Raw genomic sequence first — 14,460 nt, 5'->3', positions numbered from 1 at the left:
TAATAAATGATGACCTGTTGCTGACCTGAAACCACGAACAAGAGTGTTAAAGAGGGGCCGGAAGGTGTTTCGGCGTACCCCCTTCGACGCTCAAGTCAGATGCTAGGATAGCAAAATATAGAGATTGGTGTGTGTACACGAGTGAAAATTAGGATGCAAATAATAAAAGTGAACCTGGTATTTATAGAAAAGAGCTCCGTATTTAACGTCTTCCTTCCTTATCAAGAACCCGAGAATCCCGGAATCACGATCCCGAATATCTAGGCTGAGATCTCGCCCGAATCTTGTCTGACAAAGGAAGTAATAATAATTGATCTGAACTGAACTGCCATCCATAAGACTCTATATTGCCACTCTCCCAAGGTTGTTCAACCCTTTTACTAAGCTAACCCCCTACTGACATTGGGGCCGAGCTGAACTCCTGAGCTCCCGAGCTGAACTCCCGAGCTAAGCTAGGCTCCCGACCCGAGCTGGGCATTATGATGAGAGAGCTTGGCCGAGCTCCCGACCCGAACAGAGCTAGGCTCCCAACTCGAGCTGGGCATTATGATGAGAGAGCTTGGCCGAGCTCCCGAGCTCCCGAGCTCTCGACCCGAGCTGGGCATTACGGCGATAGAGCTTGGCCGAGCTCCCGAGCTGACCCCAGACGGTTCTGGCTAGTTAGGAATCGATCTTTTATCTTAGGGTCATCTATGAGCTGAGGTGATTTCCTCCCCCGGGTATCACAAGTCCCTCCCATAAAAGTCGAATTGAGGTCAAAGACTCGAAATTCGTTTTTATTCTGAGATGACCCTAAATGAATGCCGAGCTGAGGTGCCCCACCAAGCCCAGCTGTCATTCTAACAAGTACTATGTAACGGTAACTTTTCGAATTTCACTCAATCTGAGCCATCCACCTGTCCTAAAATCAACGGCCTGAACTGATCCGAGCTTTCTATAAATAGGCCTCGCTGTAAAATTTCATTTTACCCTTCTCTGATTCCTATTATCTGATTTTCTCTCCTCCATTCCCTTTTTTGAGTTGTCTTGCTGCTTAAAATTTCTTCTTGATTTTCGAGCTCCCCAAGTAAGTTTAAACCCCCTTAATGGCTTCTTCATCCCGCCCTCATCATAAGAGCTCAGATAAGGTATTTGCTGAGGTGGATCGATACGATTCACTCGCAATTACCCCAGCAGTAGAGTCCTCGGGCAAGGATCCTGCTCCCGCCTCAACTTCCGCTCTGGATGATGATTTGGGGAGTAACCCCGAGGCCCCCTGAGTGCCCTGGTTTGACCTGTACTCATCTGAGCTAGATGCCTCGGATGAGGAAAAAATTAGGGCTCTATCTCATGCTCTCGAGGGTTATGAATTTATCATTCCTGATCTCGATGACCGAGCTGACAATCCCCCTATGGGATATTATACTTTTTATGTAGATCAGCTAGAAGCTGGCCTTAGGTTTCCTCTCCCCCCTCTCTTTCAACAGCTCAGTCGCTACTACGAGCTCCACTTAGGACAATTTACCCCCAACTCCTTCCGGACCTTGTTCAGATTTGTGGTCCTTTTTAGAACCTTAGGTTTTGAAGTAACTTGTTTTACTATATGCAATTTTTTGCTCTCCAAACGTTCTGAGGAGGGCCGCTTTTACTTCTCTTGCCGCCCTAACTGCAAATTTTTTAAGAGCTCTCCCAGTTCCAACAAAAATTGGAAAAACTCCTTCTTCTTGGTTCACTCTACTGATACCTGAGACATATGCTCACTTTGGAGGGAAACCCTCCCTCTCCTGCCTGTTCCTGCCCCGGGATTTCGTCAGGGGGAGCTGTTTACTGGAGCCCTAAGGGCCATAGGGGGAAAGTGCTTTGATATCTCTGCCTTTCTGGCAGAAGACTTGCTCTGCCATCATGGGCTCAGCTCGGCAGATGTTTCTGTCCGAGGAAACTTAGGTATGTCCCTTCCCCCGCCCGTGATCTGCTTTAATAGTGTTCTCACCATTTACTGTCCTGACCTTCCCTTTGTCTTGTGCAGAAAAAAGAGTTATGAACGCCGCCATGAAGAGAATGTTGGAGAAGAAGAAAACGGCTGCCTCGTCGGGTGGTAAGACTGAAGGGAGCTCGGCCAAATCTAAAGCCCCTTCACCCCGAGCTACTGGCAAACCTGAGCCTTCTACAACCCAATCCAAAGGCTCGAAAAGGCGGGCAACATCAAGCCCGCACCCTGATGTGGTGGAGCTGGACTCTGGGAGGTATTCTATTCCAGAAGTGGTACCCCTCCGTTAGTTCAGGGCGGAGAAATCTCAGACTCCTGTGGTCCGGTGCAGGACCAATTTCTTTGAGATGTACCATGATGCCCTGCGTATCGTGGGGGTCGGGCTTACTCCAACTGCCGGGTCAGTCCTTCGGGATATGATCTCTCAGGCTAATGCTGATTATGTAAAGAACCTTGGATGGACTGAGCTGATGCAACGTACTAACACTGCCTCAGCTGAGGTAAACTTCCCTTCGCCATTATTTTATGTTCCTCTCTTATATTTATATTTACTTACTCTTTTCCTTTCTTAGGCCGCCGTCCTGAACGCCGAGCTGTCCCTCCGAGCTTCCATGACTCGAAAGCAATTTTTCAAGGATACCCAAAATTATGAAGCTTATTTTGCTGAGCTTAATCAGTTAGCGGAGGACGCAAAGCTTGGTTATGAAAATGAGGTGGCCAATCTCCAAGCCCAAATGGAGGAAATGCATCCTGGGCTCTCAGGCTGAGAGGTTGAAGCTGCAAAATGACCTCCGAGTTTATGAGGTGCAGAAGGAGGCTTTGCAGGGGGAGCTCAAAGGTTCTCAGGATCAGCTTGCTCAAGCCCTCCAAGAGTTAGAGTTGTCCCGAACCGAGCTGGCTAAGGGGGCTGAAGGCTTCAAAGAAGGCTTCCTAAAGTCGAACGAGTTCATGGATGAGGTTGCTGTCCAAGCCTATGGCTACCTATCCAAAGGGTTTGAGGGTTGTACCCAACAGTTCAGGGCAGCAGGCTACCCCCCTGAAGGGGTCCCTGTGGATTTTCTGGATTTGGATGGGTTTGCTCTCTCTCTCTCACCTCAATAGAGGCAGCCAAGGAGGGTAAGGGCGAGGCTGAGCGGGGCGAGGGCGAGGGCGAGGATGAGAGTTAATTCAAGTTTGTGGATGTAAACGCTGAACTCTTTACTTCTTATGCAAGTTCCTTTGCTTTATTATTTACTTATCGCTATTGTATGTTAGACTGATCTCCTTTATATTCAAACGCGAGCTGAGCTGAACTGATCTCCCTGAGGGGAGGTATGATAAACACTGAAAATAATACTAACACTCGAATGCGAGCTGAACCCAGCTCCTATAGGAAGGCAAGATACATACTTAAAAATAAACTACCCGAAGGTGTTGAGCTGAGCTGAGCTCCATGAGGGGAGATAAGTCTATCACTTAAAAATAAACCAACGCCCAAAGGTGTCGAGTTGAGCTGAGCTCCCTAAAGAGAGGTGAGATTATCACCTAAAAATAAACTAACACCCGGAGGCATTGAACTGAGCTTAGTTCCCTAAGGGGAGCAAAGTACGTACTTAAAAATAAGCCAACACCCGGAGGTGTTGAACCAAGCTGAGCTCCCTAAGGGGAGCAAAGTATTTATTTAAAAATAAATGACCCGGAGGCGTTGAACTGAGCTGAGCTCCCTAAGGGGAGCAAAGTACTTATTTAAAAATAAACCAAACCCGGAGGTGTTGAACTGAGCTGAGCTCCCTAAGGGGAGCAAAGTACTTATTTAAAAATAAACCAACACCCGGAGGTGTTGAACTGAGCTGAGCTCCCTAAGGGGAGCAAAGTACTTATTTAAAAATAAACCACCCGGAGGTGTTGAACTGAGCTAAGCTCCCTAAGGGGAGCAAAGTACTTATTTAAAAATAAACCAACACTCGGAGGTGTTGAACTGAGATGAGCTCCCTAAGGGGAGCAAAGTACTTATTTAAAAATAAACCATCCGAAGGTGTTGAACTGAGCTGAGCTCCCTAAGGGGAGCAAAGTACTGATTTAAAAATAAACCATCACCCAGAGGTGTTGAACTGAGCTGAGCTCCCTAAGGGGATCAAAGTACTGATTTAAAAATAAACCAACCCTCGGAGGTGTTGGACTGAGCTGAGCTTCATGAGCCGAGATGAGCTCCCAGAGCTGAGCTGAGCTGCCGTAGCCAAACTTCCGACCTCCCGAGCTCCCAAACCAAATTGCCTTGACTTCCAGCTCATCTAAATGAGAGCAATGTGAAGTGACCCCTCATAATTACCAAGTACGTGTTTAATTAATCTGCTAACACCATTTGTACTTGAGTATCTAAAATGGGCTAAGGGCTGAAATCAAAGTGTTGTAACTGAGCTGAGCCTAAAAATCAGGGTCGAGGTGACGTGACTAAGGTAGGGAGCTGAACCAAAGTCGGGCCTAAGAGGCGTGACTAAGGTAGTGAGCTGAGCCCAAAGTCAGGGGCCTAAGAGGCGTGACTAAGGCGATGAGCTGAACCAAAGTCAGGGGCCTAAGAGGCGTGACTAAGGTGATGAGCTGAACCAAAATCAGGGGCCTAAGAGGCGTGACTAAGGTGATGAGCTGAACCAAAGTCAGGGGCCTAAGAGGCGTGACTAAGGTGATTAGTTGAACCAAATTCAGGGGTCTAAGAGGAGTGACTAAGGTGATGAGCTGAACCAAAGTCAGGGGCCTAAGAGGCGTGACTAAGGTGATGAGCTGAACCAAAGTCAGGGGCCTAAGAGGCGTGACTAAGGTGTGTTTTTCAATATTTCTGAAATAATAACTACTTATAGATAAAAGTAAAATGCAACTTGCATGAATTACAACTTAAAGGAAAATTGTTCTTGCAACATTTAAGAATAATATTTGCGTAAATTGTAAGCACTCCATGGTCTCTTCAGCATCTTTTCCTTTGAATCTTCTAAGTAGTAAGCATCCGAACTGAGCCTCATCACCACCTTGTATGGTCCTTCCCATTTAGGATCGAGCTTTCCTACAACCGCATCTTGAACTCTTCTGAGTACCAAATCTCCTACCTGGAATCCCTTCCTACACACCCGACGATTATAGGATTGAGCTATCATGCTCTTATACGCCTTCATTCTGATGGCAGCAGCTTCTCTCTTTTCATCCAAAAAATCTAAGTCTTCCATTCTCCTTTCTCCATTTTTCTCATCATAGAAAATGATCCGAGCTGACTCTTCTCCAATCTTTGCCGGTAGGACTGCCTCATTTCCATACACCAGACTAAATGGGGTCTTTTCGGTCCCAATTCTCGGCGTAGTACGATACGACCATAACACACTAGGAAGCTCTTCCACCCAATTTCCTTGGGCTTTTCCCAAGCGCGTCTTCAAGCTTTGCACCAAAGACCGGTTAGTCACCTCCACTTGACCATTGCTTTGAGGATAATGGACAGATGTGAAGTGTTGTTGAATTTTCATCTCTTTACACCATGCTTGCACCCGAGCTCTTTGAAATTGTCTCCCATTATCAGAAATGAGCTTCCTAGGTACCCCAAATCTGCATACTATATTATTCCATAGAAATTTCAGCACTTCCCCTTCAGTAATTCGAGCCAGGGCCTCCGCCTCCACCCACTTAGAAAAGTAATCAATAGCGACCAACAAGAATTTCTTTTGGGCTGGGGCCGGAGGGAAGGGACTCACAATATCCATTCCTCACTGATTGAAAGGACATGCTGCCACGATTCCTTTCATTAATGCTGCTGACTGATGCTGAAGTTTGCTATGTCGCTGACAACTGTCACAAAAAGTCACCAAAGCTATGGCACCTTTCAAAATAGTAGGCCAAAAATATCCCGCTAAGAGAACCTTACGGGCTAGAGAATAAGACCCCAAGTGATGCCACAACACCCCTCGTGTATCTTCTTCAAGATATAATGAGCTTCCTTAGGGCCTAAACACTTGAGAAGAGGTCCAGAAAATGACCTCTCATAAAGAACTCCCTCCACCATCACAAAGAGGAGACTCCTCTGCTTCAACCGATATGCCTTCTTTGGATCCTTTGGTAACTCGCCCTTCTCCATGTATTCCAAGAGCTCTTTTCTCCAGTCACTCTCTTCCTGAGCTAATGGTGTGAGCTCAGTAGAAGGTGTTAATTCCACTTGCACGACTACGTATCTGTTCTTCCAGTTATGAAGTGAGCTAGCCATATTGGCAAGATATTCTGCTTTTTCATTGCTCTCCCTCGGAATTTGTTCAAACATTATCTCATCAAAGAGGCCCCGAGCTTCCTCTATCGCCCTCATGTATTCCTTCAACTTCTCATTTTTCACTTCATACGTTCCATTAACCTGCTGAGCTACTAACTATGAATCAGAGTAGAGATGCACCCGAGCTTCCCCAGCTTGCTTAGCTGCTCGGAGGCCGATTAACACAGCCTCATACTCTGCCTCATTATTAGAAGCTCGAAAATCCAACCTAACTGCCAATCTGATCTCATCTCCACGAGGAGAGATCAAAAACACCCCCACTCCACATCCTTCATTATTATAAAAGCCATCAACATATACTTTCCACAAATCCTCTGCTTCCACATGTCTCGTTTCGGCCAGGAAATCTGACAACGCCTGAGCCTTAATAGCTGACCTTGGTTCATACTGGATGTCATACTGTAGTAGCCCGTACTCAAAATCATTGATTAAAGAATTAATCAATGCTAATTAAACAAGTTGGATATCGGACAGATCGGAAGCTCCGATCAGGATCGGAAGCTCCGATCAGGATCGAAAGCTCCGATCACCCCTATCCGAAGTCAACCAGTGATAGTTTGACACGTGACAGATAACGATGTTCGGAAGCTCCGATGGCAGGATCGGAGGTTCCGATCGAAGATCGGAAGTTCCGATCGAGGATCGGAGGTTTCGATCGTGGTCTATAAATAGAAGGCCGAGGCATCATTTTGATTTGCCAATTCCGAGAATTCCCTCTCCTTTTAGACATTTTCGAGTTGTTCTAGTCTTCTTAAGCTTGGCTCGGAGGTCGGCGAGGCATTCGGGAGTCTTAGCGGAGTTGTGCCCAAGTTCTGGAGGCATCGATATCAAAGGGCTAACGACGGATGAAGGTATAGCTGTTGCTTCCTAAAAATATTTAGGAGTATGCAATAGCTTAGTTAAGGCTTTTAGAGCACTTTAATGATAGTAGTATCATTTGGCAGTATAGAGCATACTATAGGCGTGGACCTAGAGTTGGTAGAGCTTGCACTGATTTAATGTACGAAAGTACTGTTCGAGATATCCTGACTGAGTATGCATGTATTATGTGACTGCATGGTTTATATGTCATTGATTTATGCTGCATTCATTTGCATACTGAGCTATCTCCTTCGAGATGTCTATTAGTAGGGTTGTACCCTATCCTGTTAGTGGATGGACTTCCATGGAATTGGGTCCGATAAATCCACTGGTATTATGGTATGGGAGCCACCTCCTGAAGCGACGGCACAACGTGCTACATACCAGGGCCCGGTCTGTCTTTGTATCTAATCCTTGACCTCGAGTTATAGGGAGTTCACTTTGCATGCATGTATACTCATACTCTCGTACTGAGCGTTTTATGCTCACGTCTCGTACTCTGTGTTTCTGGACACCCTATTCCATGGGGCAGGTTTGCGATTGGACGAGGCGGGTGGATCCAAGAGGGGCTAGGCAGTGATTGGCTATCTGGAGCTTCGCCTAGGTTTTATTCTGTTGTTATTTGGATTGATACAGCTGTTCGATCTGGTTGTATAATATTTGGGTATTTACAGATTCCTTGCCTTGGGATTGTATATTGTTTATGGTTTCCGCAGTTTTATTCTGATATCCATTTAATTAAGTTAATTGAATGTCTAAGTTCTGTTTAGTAGGTGATCCAGGTAAGGTTCACTACATTTATGGTATCAGAGCATGCAAAGTATTCTTGGGATTTAGATTCTACATAAGATAACCGTTAGGTTAATTTTGTAGATGGCAGATCGTGATGACCAGAGTTCTCATGACAGTATTGGTGGGTGTTGGGGTGATGCCGACCGGGAGCCTCGTCGGGAACGCCGCCATCGTCATCGAGATGAGGACCATTTTAGTGTACGTCGATTCTTGCAGATGGGGCCTAAGCCCTTGGGCAGAGGCGAGTCTTCGAAAGAGGCGGAGAACTGGTTAGACCGCATGGAGATGACTTTCCGGACGTTTCACTGCACCGAGGACCAGAAGATGGAGACACTTGGTTATCTTCTGGATGGACGTGCGCATAGGTGGTGGAGGTTTACTTCTGCACCTTTTGTTGCGGGCAGAGGAGTGGCCACCTGGGCCGAATTCCGCACAGCTTTCCACAAGCTATATTTTCCTCCTGCACTCCGACAGACGAAGGCAGGTGAGCTTCTGAGCTTGCGGCAGGGAGCTTTGTCTATTGATGAGTACCAGCAGAAGTTTTTTGATCTGTTAGCCTATTGCCCGGAGATTGCCGACAGCTCCGAGATGAAGTATAATATGTTCCTTCAGGTCCTTAACCTTGAGATCCATGACCGTGTGGCGGTTGGTGACGATATGTCCTACGAGGGTTTGGTGAGCCGTTGTCACCAGGCGGAGGACAGTATTCGACGAAATAGGTCTTTCTCTCAGTCGAGATCTGCTAGTTCTTTGGGTCCCCGTGCCCAATCTTTCAAGAAGTCTGGATCTACTTCTTCTTCCTCTGGTTCTGCTGGTGTTGTCCGTTTCGAAAAGAAAGACATGTGTGATCACTGTGGAAAGAACCATCCATCCGACAAGAGCCATAAAGCTTCTGGAGCTTGTTTTCGTTGCGGTGAGGTGGGTCATATCCGAAGGGATTGTCCACTATCTGGGAAAAGCAGTTTTGGTTCTGGTTCAGGATCTGGTTCTCAGGCCACCGTTCAGCAGAGGTCGCAGGGACAACCTGCTGGGAGTTCTCATTTGAGACCATGAGCTTCTGGCCAGGTTTTTGCCCTGAGACATGATCAGGCAGTGAAGGAGAATGAGAAAGTCATCGCAGGTACATTTCTGCTTTATGGTATACCTTCTCTTGTACTTATTGACACTGGTGCATCTCATTCCTTCATTTCTGCACGTTTTGTTAAGAGGCATAAGTTACCATGCATTGCACTAGACGTAGTGATGTATGTTTCTACTCCGACGGGCCAATCTGCTTTGGCTAAGCGTCTAATGATGGGTTGCCCTTTAGAGTTCAAGGGGAACATTCTGTTAGCGAATCTCATGGTTCTTGCGATGGATGACTTCGATTGTATTCTGGGGATAGACATGCTGACTACCTATCGAGCTTCAGTGGACTGCTATCAGAGATTAGTACGCTTTCATCCGGAAGGGAGTGAGAGCTGGTTTTTCTATGGTAAGGGAGCGCGACCCCCGATGCCACTGGTATCTGCTTTGAGAGCCTATCGAGCTCTAGAGTCTGTCGGGAAAGGTTACCTTATCTATGCAATTAATTTGTCCGCTGAGAGCGTTGTGATAGAGAGCATTCCGGTCGTGGATGAATTTCCAGATGTATTTCCAGATGAGATTCCGGGTTTTTCTCCTGTTAGGGAAGTCGAGTTTGGCATAGAGTTGATGCCGGGTACTTCGCCTATTTCTCGAGCACCGTATCGTCTGGCTCCGTCAGAGATGCGTGAGTTGAAGACTCAGCTAAAAGATCTTTTGGACAAGGGGTACATTCGTCCTAGTGTATCTCCTTGGGGAGCTCCTGTTCTTTTTGTAAAAAAGAAGGATGGGTCTATGCGGCTATGCATTGACTATCGTCAGTTGAACCGAGTTACTGTGAAGAACAAGTATCATTTGCCTCATATTGATGACTTGTTTGATCAGCTGCAAGGCACTTCAGTTTACTCCAAGATTGACTTGAGATCTGGGTATCATCAGTTGATAGTCTGAGATCAAGACGTAGCCAAGACTGCATTCCGTACTCGCTATGGGCATTACGAGTTTTTAGTGATGCAATTTGGTTTGACTAATGCACCGGCTATATTCATGGACCTGATGAACCGTGTCTTAAGGGAGTATTTGGACAAGTTTGTCGTGGTCTTCATTGACGACATCTTGGTGTATTCACGTAATACGGAAGAGCATATTTCTCACTTGCGGTTGGTACTGCAGACTCTTCGAGATGAGCAGTTATACGCCAAGCTGAGCAAGTGTGAGTTCTGGATGGATCGAGTGGTCTTTCTTGGCCATATCATATCCAGGGAGGGGATTTCTAATGATCCAAGCAAGATTGAGGCGGTGCTTAATTGGTCGCGTCCGACGACAGTTGCTGAGATCCGTAGTTTTCTAGGTCTAGCAGGGTATTATCGTCGCTTCATTTTGAATTTCTCTCAGCTAGCTTGACCTTTGACGCAGCTTACCCGCAAGGGTGTGGATTTCGAGTGGTCCTCCGAGTGTGAGGAGAACTTCTATGAGCTTCGACGGCGGTCGACTTCTGCGTCGGTGTTGGAATTATCGTCAGGATCTGGAGGGTATGTGTTGTATATTGATGCTTCTCTTCAGGGTTTAGGTTGTGTCTTGACTCAGAATGGACATGTGATCGCATACGCTTCTAGACAGCTGAAGCTTCACGAGGACAACTATCCAGTCCATGATTTGGTGTTAGCAGCCATTGTGTTCGCTTTGAAGATCTGGCGTCATTATCTGTATGGCGAGAAATTTGAGATCTTCACTGACCATAAGAGTCTCAAGTATTTGTTCACTCAGGCGGAGTTGAATATGAGGCAGAGATGTTGGATGGACTTGCTTAAGGACTATGATTTCGAGATTAAGTACCATCCGGGAGCTGCTAATCTCACCACTGATGCATTGAGTCGCAAGGTGCGACTATCCGCACTTCAAACTTGTTCGATGTCTAGTGCGATCAGTGACTGTTGTACTTCAGGATATACTTTCAAACATAAGAAAGGTATGCAGAGTATCCAGATGTTTGCGATATTATCTGAGCCAACTTTGTATTCGCGGATTCAAGATGCTCAGATGTCTGATTCGAAGACCCAGCATTTAGCTCATTTAGCTAACGAGGGTAGCTCGTCTGGATTTCATTATCAGTCAGATGGCTTTTTGTGTTTGTCTGGTAGGCTTGTGATTCCGCAGGATGTAGAGTTGCAAGAGGAGATTTTGTCTCAGGCGCATCACACTAAGTTGAGTATTCATCCTGGGAGCAACAAGATGTACAAGGATCTACGTACTCGTTTCTGGTGGAAGGGAATAAAATGCAGTGTTTATCAATTTGTTTCGAGATGTTTGGTGTGTCAACAGGTCAAGGCAGAGCACCGACGACCTGGAGTATTGCTTCACAATCTGCCTATTCCTGAATGGAAATGGGAGTTTATCACAATGGACTTTGTGACTCATTTGCCGGTATCCCCGAGGAACTGCGATGCTATATGGGTTGTGGTGGACCGACTCACCAAGTCAGCGCATTTCATTGCCTATAGCCAGGAGTACAATGTGGATCGTATTGCTCGGTTGTACATTCAGGAGATCGTTCGACTTCATGGAGTGCCTGTGAGCATTGTCAGCGATCGGGATCCCAAGTTTACTTCTAGATTCTGGGGGAGTGTTCAGCGTGCGATGGGTACTACTCTCAGTTTGAGTACTGCCTATTATCCGGAGACTGATGGTCAGTCAGAGCACACTATCCGTACTTTGGAGGATATGCTTAGAGCGTGCGTCATGGATTTTGGCTCAGCCTAGCATGATTATTTGTCATTGATCGAGTTCGCGTACAACAACAGCTATCATACTAACATTGAGATGACACCTTTTGAGGCGTTGTACGGACGACGTTTTCGTACTCCACTTTTCTGGGAAGAAGTGGGGGAGAGACAGGCTGATGGGTCAGAGTTAATCCAGCAAGCTACAGACAATGTTGATCAGATCAAGAAACGGATTAAAATTGCACAGGATCGTCAGGCCAGCTATGCTAACACTAAGCGTAGGCCTTTGTAGTTCAATGTCGGGGAGAGGGTGTTTTTGAGAGTGTCACCTTTCCGCAGGATTCTCAAATTTGGCCTTAAGGGCATGTTGTCTCCCAGGTTTATCGGTCCGTTTGAGATCTTGGAGAGCATTGGAGATTTGGCTTACCGTCTGCCTTTACCACTGTAGTGACCCTGCATGGAATCACCTACTAACTGGCAACTAATAACATGCATTAAACTTAATACAGAAAAATACTTAACAGAGTAAAACGTGCGGAAACATAACCATAAATTACATATCAGCTTAGTATAAAAGTGTCAAGCTTATTCATCTGTAGTGATATAACCATATCGAAATACTTAAAAGTAAACATTATACAGCTAAAAAAAATTCTGCTGTATAAATTCCCCTGAAAAGCTCTGGCTCCCTAGTCCTGCCTCGAACTACCGGCTCCGTCCATCCTGTGACCTGCCCCATGGAATAGGGTGTCCAAGATAACAACTAGGACGTGAGCGCTAACGCCCAGTACATAGACATGAGTAAACAAATGTATATAATGCATGCAACATGATGACTAGTAAAGGGTCATCTGAAAATTCATGCTCAGTACAGGCGCCACATGAGTGCTGTCACCGCACGGATCAACCTCTGGGTGCAACCACACTCGTCTAGTACACCAGAGTAGACAGACATAAATGCCCCTCCGTCGTGGTACTCTCAGTGACAGACTATCGAGTATAGAGCTGAGCGGCTCTATAGTCAGGTATAACAAGGTATAGGCTCAACGTGTATATGCACATGACATATGAATATAGAAAGCGGTAAATCATATATCATGCCATATAATAATGCCAAATAAATGCAACATATAAACATGTATACTCGCTGGCAATCTCAGTCAATGTGTACGTACCTCTAGGCTAGTTCAAGTATAGTAGGATCCTAGGTTCCAAGCCTATATTCAAAAGTTCACCGTATCACTACATAAATTCTATAAGCCTTAACTAAGCTAATAAGTACTCCCAAAACTTAAATAGATTCCCGGACCATACCTTCGTCCGTAGATAGCCCTTTGGAGTTGCTAGTCCCGGATGACTATAACCACTCCTTGGTTATTCCAGAACCTCTATTATAACCAATAGGACCCTTAAGTGTATATCTTACACTATATAACTGAAGAAGGAACCTCGGGAATTCGTATTTCAAATGAAATCGAATGAGCCCTATTTATAGGAAAAGTTTCGGACGAGTTCGGGCCCTCCGAACCTGAGTTCGGATCGTCCGATCCAACTCACTATCTGCATGCGAGACATGTCGAGTTCGGATCATCCGATCTATACTTCGGGTCGTCCGAAGTGCTCTAAGTTTGACACTTGTCAAAATTCATTGCTGAGTAATCCTGTCTACTTGGCACAAACGAGTTCGGGCCATCCGAACTTGAGTTCGGATCGTCCAAACCAGCCTTAACTCCGAAGTCAACAAGCTCACCTTCGGAGCCCCCGGTGGTCAAGTTCGGGCCGTCCGAAGTCCTCTTCGGATCGTCTGAACTGGTTCAGACAATGAAATTTCATTTCTTGCTTCTGAAGTCTGATTAAATCCCGGAATTGGTTAATTACCAACCCTTAATCATGTTTAACATATTATTATCTTAAAATGAGTTCTGAATTACTACAACCACCGTATCTTTCCAGTATTCACGACGTGTTCCACGTATCTCTGTTGCGACGGTATGTGGCGGATGAGTCCCATATTCTGCAGCGGTCTGAGGTTCAGGTGAGCAAGGATCTGACCTATGTTGAGGAACCTATTCGTATCCTGGATCATAAGGATAAGGTCTTGCGAAACAAAGTCATTCCTTTGGTTTTAGTTCAGTGGCAGAGCCGAGGCGGAGCTTGAGGACAGGATGCGTGAAGACCATCCTGAGTTGTTTTGATTTCATTCTTAAGTTGTATTCAGTTGCAAACTCTGTAAACGTTTGATTTGAATAAAGAATGTTTATGTACCTTGTGTTACATTCAGTACTTAAGATCTGTTTCGAGGACGAAACATCTTAAGTGGGGGAGAATGTAGTAGCCCGTACCCGAAATCAGTGATTAAGGGATTAATCAACGCTAATTAAACAAGTTGGGTATCGGACAAATCGAAAGCTCCGATCAGGATCAGAAGCTCCGATCGAATTACGTCAGACATGACGTATGGCAGGATCGGAAGCTCCGATCACCCCTATCCGAATTCAACCAGTGATAGTTTGACACGTGACAGATAACGATGTTCGGAAGCTCTGATGGCAGGATCGGAGGTTCCGATCGAAGATCGAAGTTCCGATCGAGGATCGGAGGTTCCGATCGTGGTCTATAAATAGAAGGCCGAGGCTTAATTTTTTTTGCCAATTCTGAGAATTCCCTCTCCTTTTAGAATTTTTCGAGTTGTTCTAGTCTTCTTAGTCTTGGCCCAGGTCGGCGAGGCATTCGGGAGTCTTAGCGGAGTTGTGCCCAAGTTATGGAGGCATCGATATCAA

The sequence above is a fragment of the Henckelia pumila genome, unplaced genomic scaffold (assembly GCF_033568475.1).
Source record: "Henckelia pumila isolate YLH828 unplaced genomic scaffold, ASM3356847v2 CTG_298:::fragment_3, whole genome shotgun sequence".
NCBI lineage: Eukaryota > Viridiplantae > Streptophyta > Magnoliopsida > Lamiales > Gesneriaceae > Henckelia > Henckelia pumila.
This window is presented reverse-complemented; position numbering follows the sequence as displayed.